General features: G+C 39.9%; 1 non-coding gene across 1 annotated transcript; it reads left to right on the top strand.

Annotated features, from left to right (window-relative positions):
* Positions 1-6,585: 6,585 nt before the first annotated feature.
* On the top strand, positions 6,586-6,692 carry LOC122060361. Its single transcript, XR_006134380.1, has one exon. It is a non-coding gene; the product is annotated as a small nucleolar RNA R71 (small nucleolar RNA).
* The last annotated feature ends 8,411 nt before the right edge of the window (positions 6,693-15,103 follow it).

Consider the following 15,103-nt stretch of genomic DNA (forward strand, 5'->3'; position numbering starts at 1 on the left):
GCTGGGGAGGGTCATGCACTACGTTCGCGAACTGAGTGAGTCGTGAGCTTGGTGTGACTGGGCAAACAGTTTTAGATCTTCGAATCTACAGAGATGAGTAGCCTGCTAGGTGATTCAGCCTGGCTAGAGAACCAGGTGACAAAAATCACTTTGCACATAAGCGATTTGGCTTGGCTAGGGGATTAGGTGGCAAAACCTAGTTTACACACCACTGTAAGGATTTAAAATGTAACCGCAAGCGTATGGATCAGTGTAGCTACGGGTCGAACACAAGGAGAGCAGCCACTTTATTTTTGGCTTCTATTAATAATGCGAAAGTGAACTAATTAATGGTTGTGATCTGATTCCAACTACTATCCTAAACATATGTATCTAAAATAACGTCCTAACCATTCGTCATCTAAGAATTTAAATATGCAAACCACACAATTAAAATTAAATAAATAAATAAATGAAAATAAACAACCCACGCAATTAAAAAGCACTGAAGGAAAAAAATGTTGAAATAAAAATAAAATAAAATAAAGGGGATAAAGCTAGAGAGAGGCTCACAAGTAGGTTTCTCTACTAAGCCCGAGGGATGCATCATAATATGAGCTTCCATACTTGGCCAGAGAGTCACTCTTACAAGGGTTACTCTACTTGGCTTTAGGGAAAGGGAGGCAATTAAAATAAAAACAATAAAATGATGGTTCTATGGCTAGGAAGGGCAAGGCCAATATATGCACTAGCCATGAACCTTAGGGGAAAGGGAAAGCAATAATGTAACGACTGAAATTAAAATCATAAATTAAGAAAGAAAAGGTAGTCAGAAGAGAGAATGAGGGGGGAGAGAAGACTATTGAAGAAGACCTAAATCAATGCTTGAACTTGAACACTTGGTAGATTTGAGATACTACCAACCCTAAAACCAGATCCAGAATGAACCAAATCTAAAATTTCTAGGCCTGGAGAAAATAAATCTTGAAAAAAAAAAAAACTGAACTTGAAAAAAAAAAGATGCTCCACGGCTCGTGATCTTGTCACCTAGATCTAAGCCTACAACTATAACTTAAAAATTACAACTCAATTACATAAATCATGAACATAAAAGGCTGAATAAAAATAAAAGAATACTTGCATTAATTGAAATAAAAAGCTATTACAAAAGTGATTAAAGCAAAAACAAAGAAGAACTTAAACTAAAGAGAATGAGAGAGAGAGAGAGCAATTAAAAAAAAAAAACCTAGAAGAAGAATGAAGTGTCCCCCCTCCTCTTACATGAGTTGTATTTATAGGGAATGGGGAGGCAGGATAACAAATTTCTCTTTCTTAAAAGGGAAAAACCCACAATTGGTGGGTGAGATCTTTTGAGACGAAAAGTGCTAAGGTGGAGGAGAGAGAAAAGAGATAAACTTGGATAAATTTCCTATAATTTATTTTTGCTTATTTTCTTTCCTCTTTTTTTTTTTTTTTTTTTTTTTTCTTCTCTCTCTCTCTCTTCAAATCTTGCACACAACCCTTGTTGGCCAATTTTTTTTTCTTTCCCTTGGATGATTTTCCTTCTTGCTTTGTTTGATTTGGACAATCTTCTGGTGATGATGTGGAGGAGAGAGAAGATTTGGATAATATTTATTTCTCCCATTTTTTTTCTTTTCTTTTACAACTATGAGATTCGAACTTGAGACCTCCTAGTGAGCAAGGGAATTTTACACACCATAGCTCACCAACTACACTAAGTAGTTGTTGTTAGAGAGATATGATGCCCGATAATGCTTAAGGTCTTTAAAATACAAAACCTGTAAAAAGAGAGTAAAACCCAAGGTAGCTCCATTCTAAATAAGTAAAAATGCATGTTTTACTACTTAGATTTCACACATAAATGTGCTCATCAGAATTCCCCCACACTTAGACTTTGCTAGTCCTCGAGCAAAACAAAAAGAAAAAAAAAATTAAAATGTGACTAACAATAACCTAACTCAGTTTCGTAGGATCAAGGTTGCACTTAGCATGTGCAACAAGCCTTTAAACCCCTAGGTCACCCCTAGTGGATGAGTTGTATCTCATGGGTGTTTGTCCAACTTTGGCTAAAGGTAAGGGCTATACCGATCCAGAGTAAAGATAATTCCTCTTACAAGGGACCCCCACACTAGAACTTTTATTATCCTATATCAATTCCAGGTACTAGCATATTTCTTAATTTGGAACTCACCTCGTCTCTTCCAAAACATCCTTATCTTATGGCAAAACCACTTGTGAGGAAATAGAGAACCAAGGACAAAAGCATTGGAGTGTTTTTTACCAAACATGCTACCAAGCAGTAATGACATTTACATAATTTTTTTTCCTTTTTTTTCTTAATAAACTCTATTCTACTCCATTACTTTTGGCTTGAATGACATGGTGGAGCAAATACTAGACACCCAAGTTACTATGTAGCTTCACTTTTTGCATATGCCCACATAGACAGTGATGCCAAAGTTTTTTTTTTTCAGAAGTTTCCTCCCTAAAATTTTCGATCAAGTCACCACACTTCCTGAGGCGCAATGCCCTGTCTAGTTCCAAGGGAATCAACTCTTACTCTTCTTTATATTTCACACTTCATTTAAAATTGTGCATTTGTCGACTCATGTCCAATTAAAAATAAGGTCTCAAATCAAAATCAAGAGTACAAGGAAACCAAAGACTTACATGTGGTCCAACACCATAAAACAGGGATCTCTTATTTTTCAAAAGAAAGTCTCATCTCAAGACACAGGCTTATTTCTTTCTTCTCAACAGGGTTTTTATACCCTAAAATGGGTACCTTAATCAAAAATTTTATTCTCATACATCAAACAACCGAATGGTATGATCATTAGCCAAAAGCCAAAGTAGAACTTCATCCTTAGCAATCTCAAAAACAAAAAGAAAAACAAACGAAACAAAGTGAAAAAAGCAAAAACTGGTTTCCCTCCCCCATGTAAAGAATTAAAAGCAAAGACAATGTAAGAGGGGCATACCTGATTAAAAGTTAGTTATCAGTGTAAAGAGATTCATGGAAATCATGACCTCTTCACTACCAGTAGTAGGAAACTCGAGGAACGGTTTCAAACGCTGACCATTAACCTTAGAAATTACCCCTATTCTTGGATTCAAAATCTCCACTGCCCCATAGGGATATACGTTATGGACAATAAAATGGCCATACCATCGGGTTCTAAGCTTACCAGGGAAAAGATGCAATCAAGAGTTGTACAATAAGACCTTATCACCAATTGTAAAAGATTTACACAGAATGTGCTTGTCATGAAAGGCTTTGGTTTTTTCTTTGTAAATCCTAGAACTTTCATAGGCATCATTCCTAAGTTCCTCCAACTCAGATAGTTGGAGCCTACGATGAATTCCAACATCAGAAAAATCAAAGTTGAGCTTCATGATGGCCCAAAAGGCCATATGCTCCACCTCAACTAGTAAATGACAGGCTTTCCCATATACCAAACTGTAGGGAGACTGACCAAGGTCAATCTTGAATGCAGTCTAATGGGCTCACAAGGCATCAAAGAGCCTAAGGGACCAATCCTTACGGTTAGGATTAATAGTTTTCTCCAGGATTTGTTTGATCTGCCTATTAGACACCTCCACTTGGCCAATAGTTTTGGAGTGATAAGGGGTAGATAAATTATGGGTGATCCCATACTTTTTAATTAAGACCGATTATAAAAATGAGTACCCCTATCACTAATTATTACAAGTGGTGCATCAAAACGGGAAAAAATGGCCTTTTTGAGAAACTGGACCACCACTTTGTGGTCATTAGATTTACAAGGTATGACCTCTATCCATATAGAAACATAATCAACGGCCAAAAGTATATACAAATTCCCAAAAGAATTAGGGAATGGTCCCATGAAATCGATGCCCCATACATCAAAGACTCAACTATCAAAATAGGGTTTAGGAGCATCATGTTCCTTTTATTGATACGGCCAAAAGACTGGCAGGCGGGACAAGCCTTGCAAAAAATCAAAAGCATCTCTAAAAAGAGTGGGCCAAAAAAATTCACATTGGAGAACCTTTGCGGAAGTCTTCTTAAGTCCAAACATGCATTATCATGGTAAAAAGAGAGAATGGAATGCTGCTCATGATCAAAAACATATCGTCGGATAATCTGATCCGGACATATCCTAAACAAATAAGGATTATCCCAGAAAAAGTACTTAACTTGGCAATGAAACATATACTTATCTTGGGTGGACCAATGATCAGGAGTCACACCTGGAACTAAGAAGTTGATAATGTCAGCAAACCATGGTTCACTAGACACTGCAAATATCTGTTCATCTGGAAAGTTCACATTGACTGGAGAACCAACTAAGTAAGACAAAAACTTTTCTAATGCAAACACAATAGCTAAAAATTCTTTTTCAGTGGTTGTATAATTGAGTTGTGCATCATTTAGGGTCCCACTAGCATAGTAAATGATAGTAGGTAACTTATTAATCCTTTGACCCAAAATCGCTCCTATGGAAAAATCTGAAGCATCACACATCAGTTCAAAAGGTTTAGTTCAAACAGGTGGTTGAACAATGGGTGCATTGGTCAACCCCTTCTTCAGTTGCTTGAAGGATTCTAGGCACTTTTTAGAAAACTCAAAAGTTTGATCTTTGGCAAGTAATAAAGTGAGAGGTTGGGCTAACTGACTAAAGTTTTTAATAAACCTTCTGTAGAAGCCTGCATGCCCTAGAAAAGACCGGACGTCCTTAACAGATTGAGGAGGTGGTAAATTAGCAATTAAATCCACTTTGGCTCTATCTACCTTAATTCCCTCCTTGGATATTACATGGCCTAAAACAATACCAGGCTTAACCATAAAATGGCATTTCTCCCAATTCAAAACAATATTCTTAGATATGCACCTTTTCAAAACTAGGGAAAGATGATGAAGACATTCAGAATAGGAATTCCCATGAATTGAAAAGTCATCCATAAATACTTCTAAGAATTTTTCAACTATGTCAGAAAAGATGCTCATCATACATCATTGGAACGTACCAAGGGCATTGCAAAGCCTAAAGGGCATATGCCTGTACGCAAATGTTCCATATGGGCATATAAAAGTGATCTTATGTTGGTCCTCTAAAGCAATTGGGAACTGGTTATAGCCGGAATATCCATCAAGAAAACAATAATATTCATGTCCCGCTAACCTCTCTAACATCTAGTCAATGAATGGCAATGGAAAGTAGTCCTTCCAGGTTGCCACATTAAGTTTCTTATAGTCTATGCACACTCTCCACCCTGATTGGACACGGGTTGGAATCAGTTCGTTATTGGCATTGGGAACCACAGTAACACCAGACTTCTTGGGCACTACATGAACTGGGCTCACCCATTGGCTATCAGAAATAGGATAAATTATTCCATGATCTAAGCACTTTAGGATCTCCTTCTTAATGGCCTCCATCATTTTTGTTTACCAAGCGATTAGGAAATGAGACAGGGGAAACATAAGGACTGTTAGGGATATGCTCTTTTTCAGAAGAATCATGTTTGGTTTTCTCATCCAAATTATCTTTAGTTTCAGAAGAATCTTTAAGTTCATCAGACGAACCTGGAACAAGAGGCACACTTGTGTCCTCAACTGAAGGAGAGTTAATAGGAGTAATGGATGAGGAAGATTTAGGAACACTCTGTTGGTACTCTCTACCACTCCTAAGGGCATAAACAATATTACATTAGTTGGAAGGCCCTTGTTGGGTATGACATTGTACTATATCCAGTGGTGCATTAGTTGGTGCTTGTGAACTAACAGGTTGATGATGCTCAGGGTTAGGCTCTGGTTGACTGGGTAAAGTTCCCTTCTCCCTCTCACGCGTAATTGAGACAATTTGGGTGAGTTCTCTCATAAGATTTTGATGGCTTACCATGAGGAGGGCCATATTTTTTTTCAAGTCACTTATTCTACTTGCCTCTCTGGTGTTGGTAAACCCAAGGGGTTGCTGATAAGATGAAAAGAGAGGGGCCTTAAGAAAACTAGCCTGAGGTCCTACATTTGGCCTAGGAAAAGTATTTTGGGAAAAAGATTATTGTGCAAAGGGAGGCCTTTGGGGTCCAAGTTGACCTTGATTATGGAAATCGGAAGGTCCTGCTTTGTTGCCCTAATTCCAGGAGAAATTTGGGTGATTTCTCCATCCTGGATTATAGGAGTTACTATATGGATTACTCTGGTATAAGGCATTAACACAATCATTAGAAGTGCCCCCAGAGGTATTGGGGCATTCTTCTATGACATGACCAAGGGACTGGCACCAAGCACACATCTTAACCAAATTGACTGATGATGGCTCTCTAGGAACAATAGCCTCAATCCTCTTGATTAGACTATCCAAATGGGCTTCCTTGACTACTATCCCATCCACAAAATATCCTTTCCCTCCTATGGTTCTTTCACTCTCTTGGGTTGATTCCCAATCACGGGTTTTGTCAGCTAAGTCAAGTAAGAATTCGCATGCCTTTCCTTCATCTGTAAAGGATGTGAATCCCTCAAAGCACATAGACTCTATCATTTGTTTAGTTGGGTAATCAATACCCTCATAAATTATTTGATATAAATGCCATAAGTCTAGACCATGGTGAGGGCATTCTTGGAGTAGATCCTTGAATCTCTCTATAAGTTTAGAAAATGACTCACTAGGCTTTTGCCTAAACTGAAGGATATCACTTCTAAGCTTATTGGTCTTATGAGTTGGGAAAAACTTCTTGAGGAAGGCAACTATGAATTTCTCCCATGTGGTTATGGAATTTGTGGGTAACCCATACAACCACTTCTTAGCTTGGTCTTTTAATGCAAAAGTGATGAACCTAAGCTTAACAGCATCATCAGAAAGCTGGTAGATCTTAATTAGAACAAATACCTCTTCAAATTCCCTTAGAAATAGGTTTGCATCCTCAGAGGCTAACCCATGAAAGTAGGGCAACATAGTGATGTATTGAGATTTGAGCTCTAAATTATTGCCCTGGGCTTGTGGTAGAATTATGCAGGAAGGTTGGGCTGTTCTAGCAGGGTAGAACTTATCTTTCAGAGATTTAGGTGGAGGGTTTTGCTATTGGTCTCCCATATTTAAAGGTTTTAAAGAGAGCAAACGTAGAGGATCACTACTTGTTGGATCTCTTCTTTCTAACTGATTCTTAGTATTACGCACCCACCTAACACTCATGCAACAGAAAACTACCCACAACTAGAGTAAGACAAGCACAAAAGAATGGAAAGAAAAACTTTTTTTTAATTTTTTTTTTGATTTTTTTTTGTTTTGATTTTTTTTTTTTTTTGAGCTTACCAGCAGAGATCTAGGGTTCCTCAGGTCAATTCCTGAGGTACTGCTACATGGCAAAATCTGTCTTTAACATATTGTGAGGCTTAGTGACCTCCACCGATACAACTATTATTGCAAGTTGTTCTTCTCAGGAATTCAATAGAAGAAAGACAAAAACAAAACAAAGAAAACAAAGCACTCCGATTTACTAAAAGAAAGCGAAAAATAACATGGAACTGTCTCCCCGGCAATGGCCCCAAAAACTTGTTAGGATTTAAAATGTGAACGCAAGAGTACGGATCAGTGTAGCTACGGGTTGAACACAGGGAGAGCAACCATTTTATTTTTAGCTTCTTTTAATAATGCGAAAATGAACTGATTTATGGTTGTGATCTAATTCTAACTACCGTCCTAAACATATGTATCTAAAATAATGTCCTAACCATTCGTCATCTAAGAATTTAAATACGCAAGCCATGCAATTAAAATTAAATAAATAAATAAATAACTGAAAATAAACAACCCATGCAATTAAAAAGCAATGAAGGAAAAAATGCTGAAATAAAAATAACGTAAAAGAAAGGGGATAAAGCTAGAGAGAGGCTCACAAGTAGGTTTCTCTACTTAGCCCGAGGGATGCATCATAATATGAGCTTCCCTACTTGACAAGCGAGTCACTCTTACAAGGGTTACTCTACTTGGCTTCAGGGAAAGGGAGGCAATTAAAATAAAAACAATAAAATGATGGTTCGAGGGCTAGGAGGGGCAAAGCCAACACATACGCTAGCCATTAATCTTGGGGGAAAGGGAAAGCAATAATGTAACGACTGAAATTAAAATCCTAAATTAAGAAAGAAAGAGTAGTCAGAAGAGGGAATGAGAGTGGGGAGAGACGACTACTGAAGAAGCCTACCTATTGAATCAATGCTTGAACGTGAGAGCTTGGGTGATTTGAGATACTACCAACCCTAAAAACCACACCTAGAATGAACCAAATCTGAAATTTCTAGGCCTGGAGAAAACAAATCTTGAAAAAAAAACTGAACTTGAAAACAAAAGATGTTCCACGGCTTGTGATCTTGTCACCTAGATCTAAGCCTACAACTATAACTTAAAAATTACAACTCAATTGCATAAATCATAAACATAAAAGGCTGAATAAAAATAAAAGAGTGCTTGCATTAATTGAAATAAAAAGCTATTACAAAAGTGATTAAAGTAAAAACAAAGAAGAACTAAAACTAAAGAGAGAATGTGTGTGTGTGTGTGTGTGTGTGTGTGAGAGAGAGAGAGAGAGAGAGAGAGAGAGAGAGAGCAACTAAGAAAAAAAACCTAGAAGAAGAATGAAGTGTCCCCCCTCCTCTTACATGAGTTGTATTTATAGGGAATGGGGAGGTAGAGTAACAAATTTCTCTTTCCTAAAAGGGAGAAACCCACAATTGGTAGGTGAGATCTTTTGAGACGAAAAGTGCAAAAGTGGAGGAGAGAGAAGAGAGAAATAAACTTGGAGAAATTTCCCATAATTTTTTTTTTTACTTATTTTCTTTCCTCTTTTTTTATTTATTTTTCTCTTCTTTTTTTTTCTCTCTTCAAATCTTGCACACGACCCTTGTTGGCTGATTTTTTTTTCTTTCCCCTGGACGATTTTTCTTCTTACTTTGTGTGATTTGGACAATCTTCTGGTGATGATGTGGATGAGAGAGAAAATTTGGACAAGATTTATTTCTCCCTTTTTTCTTTCTTCCTGTGCAAGAAACCCCTCCCACGATTTTCACCATGAGATTCGAACTTGAGACCTCCTGGTGAGCAAGGGAATTTTTCACACCATAGCTCACCAACTACACTAGGTAGTTGTTTTTAGAGAGATATGACGCCCCATAATGCTTAAGGCCTTTAAAATACAAAACCTGCAAAAAGAAAGTAAAACCCAAGGTAACTCCATTCTAAATATTTAAAAGGCATACTTTACTACTTAGATTTCACACATAAATGTGCTCATCAACCACTTAGAAAACCAGCTCTGTACAATGATTTTATAATACCGGTTTTATCAACCACCTTAAATAAAGCAACTGCAAACCACTTTTGTAAACCACCTTCATAAACCACTTTTAAACACATGCAGACCACTTTTGAAACATCTTCATAAACCACTTTTAGAACACCTGCAGACCACTTAGAGAACAAGATCTACAAACTATGTCAGAAAACAAAGACGCTAGGCTTTTAACGACAGAGGATTCAAGGATCAAAGTCGAGAGAAAATGAAAGGTGGGGAAGGTTCGGTCCTTAAGGAAATAAAAATAAGTGACGAGCTTCTTCGCGACTTGGATGACGAAGAAAGAGGTTTTAGGGTGTGGCCATTGATGTAGTTCTAAAGGGATCAAGAACAGAACCCCTATGCAAAGAGAGGTGCAATCATCATCACCTACAAGAAAGAGATCTGAGACGGCCATGGTTGCTAGGTGTATTTTAAATCGGCCGCCATGAAAGGTAGTGATGATTTATCTTTGATTTAGGGAAGGCAATGGAGATAACAGAGATGGTCTGTGATATCTTTCGAACAAAATATTATAGTCAAGGTTGGTAAGAGATGGATCTAAGATGACGGATCCCAGTTTTCTTTGGACAGCTTTGGTGAGGAGATGAATCTAGATCAAGCTTCGAAACACTGGCTTTTTCTTATTTCCCACTGAAGGTGCCAGTCTATTGCGGTAAAAATTGACCGGGTGATCTTCCTTGCAAGACTTGGTACTCCTCGCTAGACTTGCACAGAAGAGCCAACAAATAAGAGTCGAGCTGACCCTACCGGAGACCCTCCAATGCCTAAGTCAGACTTCTTTAGCAATAGATACTCAAAAGAGTTTATTACGAAATGATTGATCCCTTTTTTGGGGGGGCTTACCTTGATATTTATAGGCAGTGAATGAAGAGAGGCGGTTGAGAAGAGTCCTATTTTGGAAAGTAGTTCACTCTTGTTAGGATAACTCTTAGAAGAGTCCCATTAGATAATTGTTACCTTATTTGTTAGGTTATCTCCTAGCGATAAGATTTTCTGAGTTCGTTATAAGATCTACTGAGCTGGCAATGAGTGATCCTCGAGATTGTCCCCACAATCGTCAGGATCGGATCAAACTCCTTAGGGAGGCGATCTAAGGGTTCAGCTCTGCCAAGGATGACCTAAGGAGTCCGGTTTCTCAAGGATGACCCAAGGGGTCGGGTTCCTAGGGATGACCTGGATGGTTGGATCGGCCAGGGAATGACCTAAGAGGCTGGGTTCCTAGGGATGACCTAGATGGTCGGCTCGGCCAAGGATGAGCCAAGGGGTTGGCTCGACGAGGATGACCCAAGAGGTCGTGTTCCCAGGGATGACCTAGATGATCGGCTCAAACAAGGATGAGCCAAGGGGTCAGCTAGACCAAGGATGAGCCAAGGGGTCGGCTTGGTCAAAGATGAGCCAAGGGATCTGCTCGGCTCAGCTAAGGATGACCCAACAGGTCAGGTTCCCAGGGATGACCTGGATGGTCGACTCGGCAAGGATGAGCCAAGGGATCGGCTCGGCTAAGGATGACCCAAGAGGTCGGGTTCCCAGGGATGACCTAGACGGTCGGCTCAGCTAAGGATACGCTAAGGGGTAGGCTCGGCCAAGGATGAGCCAAGGAGTCCGCTCGGCCAAGGGATGACCCGAGGGAGTGGCATTTTTGCCCTTATCATCTACAATTCTAAGGCTTTCTTTCTCATCTAAAGTGATCTCCATCACTTGTGCTTTCCTTGATTTATTTACTATTATTTTTGTTCTGAAGATCCATTTTGGGGAATTCCAAATTTGCATATGACACTGGTTCACTCATTCTCACTCATCACTACTAAGAAATTTATCTTGTCTTATTTGTTTCATTTTGAAGTTACTTGGCTATCGAAATTAATGGCAGGATTCCACGTCGTGGAAATTTATGTTGACAAAGATGGTGGCTTGATGTGATTTTCGAAGTGAGAATAGTTTCTTTACTACAGTTCTCCCAAGAAAGATGGTGTAGATTGGTAGGGGAAGAAGAAATAAAATCTGCCAGGATTCCTCGCCAAGCTTTGTAGAGTTAAGTTATACTTTAACTACCTTCAGGAAAGAGGAAGATGCAAACATTTCCAACAAGTCTGAGTTTCGGCTTAGCACCGCAAGCCCGAGCCGTGGCTCGGCACCTCAACCCCTTAGGCATTAAGGCATTCAAGCCTGAGCCCTGGCTCGGCACCTCACCAGCCCCAGCCCGAGCCTCGGCTTGGCACCTCAAGCCCTTAGGCTTTAAGGCACACAAGCCTGGGCCCCGGCTCGGCACCTCACAAGCTCGAGCTCTGGATTGGCACCTCAAGCCCTTAGGCATTAAGGCATGCAAGCCCGAGCCTCGGTTCAACACCTCATAAGCCCATGCCTTGGCTTGGCACCTCAAGCCCTTAAGTGTTAAGGCACGTAAGCCTGAGCCCTGACATGGCACCTCACAAGCTCAAGCTCTAACTCGGCACCACAAGCCCTCATGTGTAAAGGCATGCAAGCTCGAGCCCGAGCTTGGCACCTCACAAACCCGTGCCCTGGCTCAGCACCTCAAGCCCTTAAGTATTAAGGCACGCAAGCCCGAGCCCCTATTTGGTACCTCATAAGCCCAAGCTCTGGCTTGACACCTCAAGCCCTTAGGAGTTAAGGCACGCAAGCCCGAGCCCCGGCGTGGAACCTCACAAGCCCGAACCCTAGCTTAACACTTCACCAGCCCGAGCTTCGGCTCGGCACCTTAAGCCCTTAGGCTTTAAGTCACACAATCCCAAGCCTCAGCTCGGCACCTTAAGACCTTAGGCATTAAGGAACCCAAGCTCGAGCCCCAAGTCAGCACCTAACAAGCTCGAGCTCCGGCTCGGCACCTTAAGACTTTATGTACTAAGGCACGAGAGCCCAAGCCTCAACTTGACACCTTAAAGCTTTACATGCTAAGGAATGCAAGTCTGAACCTCGAATCAGCACCTCAAAACTGAGCGTCAGCTTGAACAATACCTTATGTTCGAAAGTGGACAAGGCCAAACCTTAGGTCGGCACTCAAAAACCCAACTTTGAAGGTCGGTACGGATAAGACAACTATAAAAAATCAAAAGTAAACAAAGATTTCTACACTAAATTGAAGATCCAAAGCCTAATCCGAGCACATAATCCTTGCTTACTGAACTCCTACAGGTCGACCTACGGACCTTGACCTGAAGGAGTGGGGGGCTTATGATGAGGGTAAAAATGTCAGTCCCTCAACTCATCCCTTGGCCGAACCCAACCCCTTGGGTCATCCCTGGGAAAGTCGACCCCTTGGCTCAACCTTGGTTGGGCTGACCCCTTGGCTCATCTTTGGTCTAGCCGACCCCTTAGCTCATCCTTGGCCGAGCCAATCCCTTGGATTGCCTCCCTAAGGAGTCTGATCCGATCCCAATGATTACAGGGACAATCCCGAGGATCACTCATCACCAGTTGAACAAATCTTATAAATAGGAGATATCTTAACAAATAAGGTAATAGTTACCTAGTGGGACTCTTCCAAGAGTTATTCTAACAAGAGTGAACTACATCCCAAAATAGGACTCTCCTCAACTGCCTCTCTTCATTCACTACCTACAAATATCAAGGTAAGCCCCCAAAAAGAGGGGGGGATCATTTTATAAAAAAACTCTCTTGAGTAACTGTTGTGGAAGAAATCTAACTTAGGCATCATAGGGTCTCCTGTTAGGTCAGCTCGACTCTCGTTTGTCTGCTCTTCTGTGTATGTCTAGCATGGAGTAACAAGTCTTGCAAGGAAGATCACCTTGTCAATTTTTACCGCATCAGTCATCTAAGCCATCTATATAATGCACAAGTCTAATTCATTTCTCTCATTCCACTAACTTAAGGAGGAGAGAAAGGAGAAGAAATTGAAAGCAAGTAGGATCTTTAACCTATTTTCGAACATTATTATGGTAGGATTTATCCTTGCTTTCTCTCTCCTTTCCAATTCTTTTTGTATTTCTAAGAACCTAGTCTAGGGTATGTTTTCTTCTCAACTAAATCTACAAGGTTGACCATGCATGTGAAAGATCCTTTGCATGCATGGCTCTAATTGATTCTTCTAAACATGGATGCATGCTAATACTAGAGTCTAGGTGTTAATGGTGAAGATCCATCAAATAGGTTCAAAATCAAGCAAGGGAGTTAAGCATCACTAAGTGAGCAGAAACTCACTAAACCATATAAACCCAAAATGGTCCTTTTACCTTGAGGGTAAAATTTGGCCAAAGATCCCACTTTTGGGGCCTCACCATTTGATGATCATTAGTGGATGCCCCATCCATCAGAGGGACCAACCGGTGACCAAAAGCTCTGAACTTGAGCTACTAGTTTATCAATCAGTGGACATCATCCCCTAGTGCCATCCACCAGTGGGTCATACTAAATCTATATTTCAGTGATGGTTTAAGGACATGAATGAGAATTTATTAAGGATGATTTAGGGACACAATTATCAACCTAAATTTAATTGACTAGGTTAGAACCAAATTTGTAGTGAGGCCAACGAGGTATATGATTTTGGAAAATTTCACCTATTCTACAAGAAAGGTGAGAGGGTGTTGTATTTTAATTTACGAAGTGTTTTATTTTTAATTCATCTTTGTATGACCATATTGTTTGTTCTATTAATACTATGTTGCATATTAGTTCTTAAATCTTCAAACACATGTTAAGAGTGGTGGTGTTATTGAGCATGTGCGTTGTGTGAAATGTTAGTGTGGAACATGGAGTGGCCGAGGGTGGATTTTGGTATTGTTTTCCCACGTATGATTTAATGATGTATGTTGTATGTGCATTCCACTTAGTATGCAAATGGTTAGGGATAATAGACCCAGTGCTAGACCCTTTGCCAACAATGGTAAGGTGTTGGATAACCCATGTGGTAGGCTTGATGAACCTTTCTGGAATATCACGTCTATGGTATAATGTGATTGTTGCTGGAGGCGAATGTAGCCCGACATGGCTGATGGCAAATCCGGTGCCATAGCATGCCAGGAGGGGTTAATATGGCTTTGATGGTAGACCGAAAGTTGCATTTCGAGACTGGTAGGATTCTAATCGTAACAAGGGTTTATATCACTGAGTGACCGATGATGCATTCCAGAACTAGGGACATTACCTAACATGTTGCAGTAGCACTTATACCCTTCAAACTTAGTTTTAGTGTTTAGTTTATTTAACAAAATGAATTCATACTCTACATCATGATAACTATGGTTGTACATGCATTGCGTCATTACTAATTGTGTATGCTTCCATGCTTCCATGCTTCCACCCCTCACTGGGCTTAATGAAGCTCACCCCACCATTGTGTTTCCTTCTTACATAGTGATATAGGTAATGAGATGGCAACAAGTGGTGAGAAACCGGCTTTTGTAGCTGATTAGTGATGGGTATCGGAGTATGAAGAGCATGATCCTAACTGTGTTTGTAAGGATTGTGCCTATGGTGCACCATGAAGATGATGAAGATAATTTTCTTTATTTTTTATTATTTTGTGTAAATAATGAGGAAACGCTTATAGTATGTTGTTTTATTATGGATGTGTACCTAGATCAACACTTGCACATATTTGTGATATCATGTAGATGATCACCAGTTTATATCTATGAATATGATCGTATATCCTTTCCATCGATTTCATTAAATAATCTTATATGATTGTGAATTTAAAGTTCTATATTTAGGATTTTGAAGGATTGGCTGGACATAAGGGTATTTCCAAGTCACATGCCATTACCTTAGTGGAGGTGGGGTGTGACAT

This window comes from Macadamia integrifolia, chromosome 13 (genome assembly GCF_013358625.1).
Source record: "Macadamia integrifolia cultivar HAES 741 chromosome 13, SCU_Mint_v3, whole genome shotgun sequence".
In the NCBI taxonomy this organism is placed as follows: domain Eukaryota; kingdom Viridiplantae; phylum Streptophyta; class Magnoliopsida; order Proteales; family Proteaceae; genus Macadamia; species Macadamia integrifolia.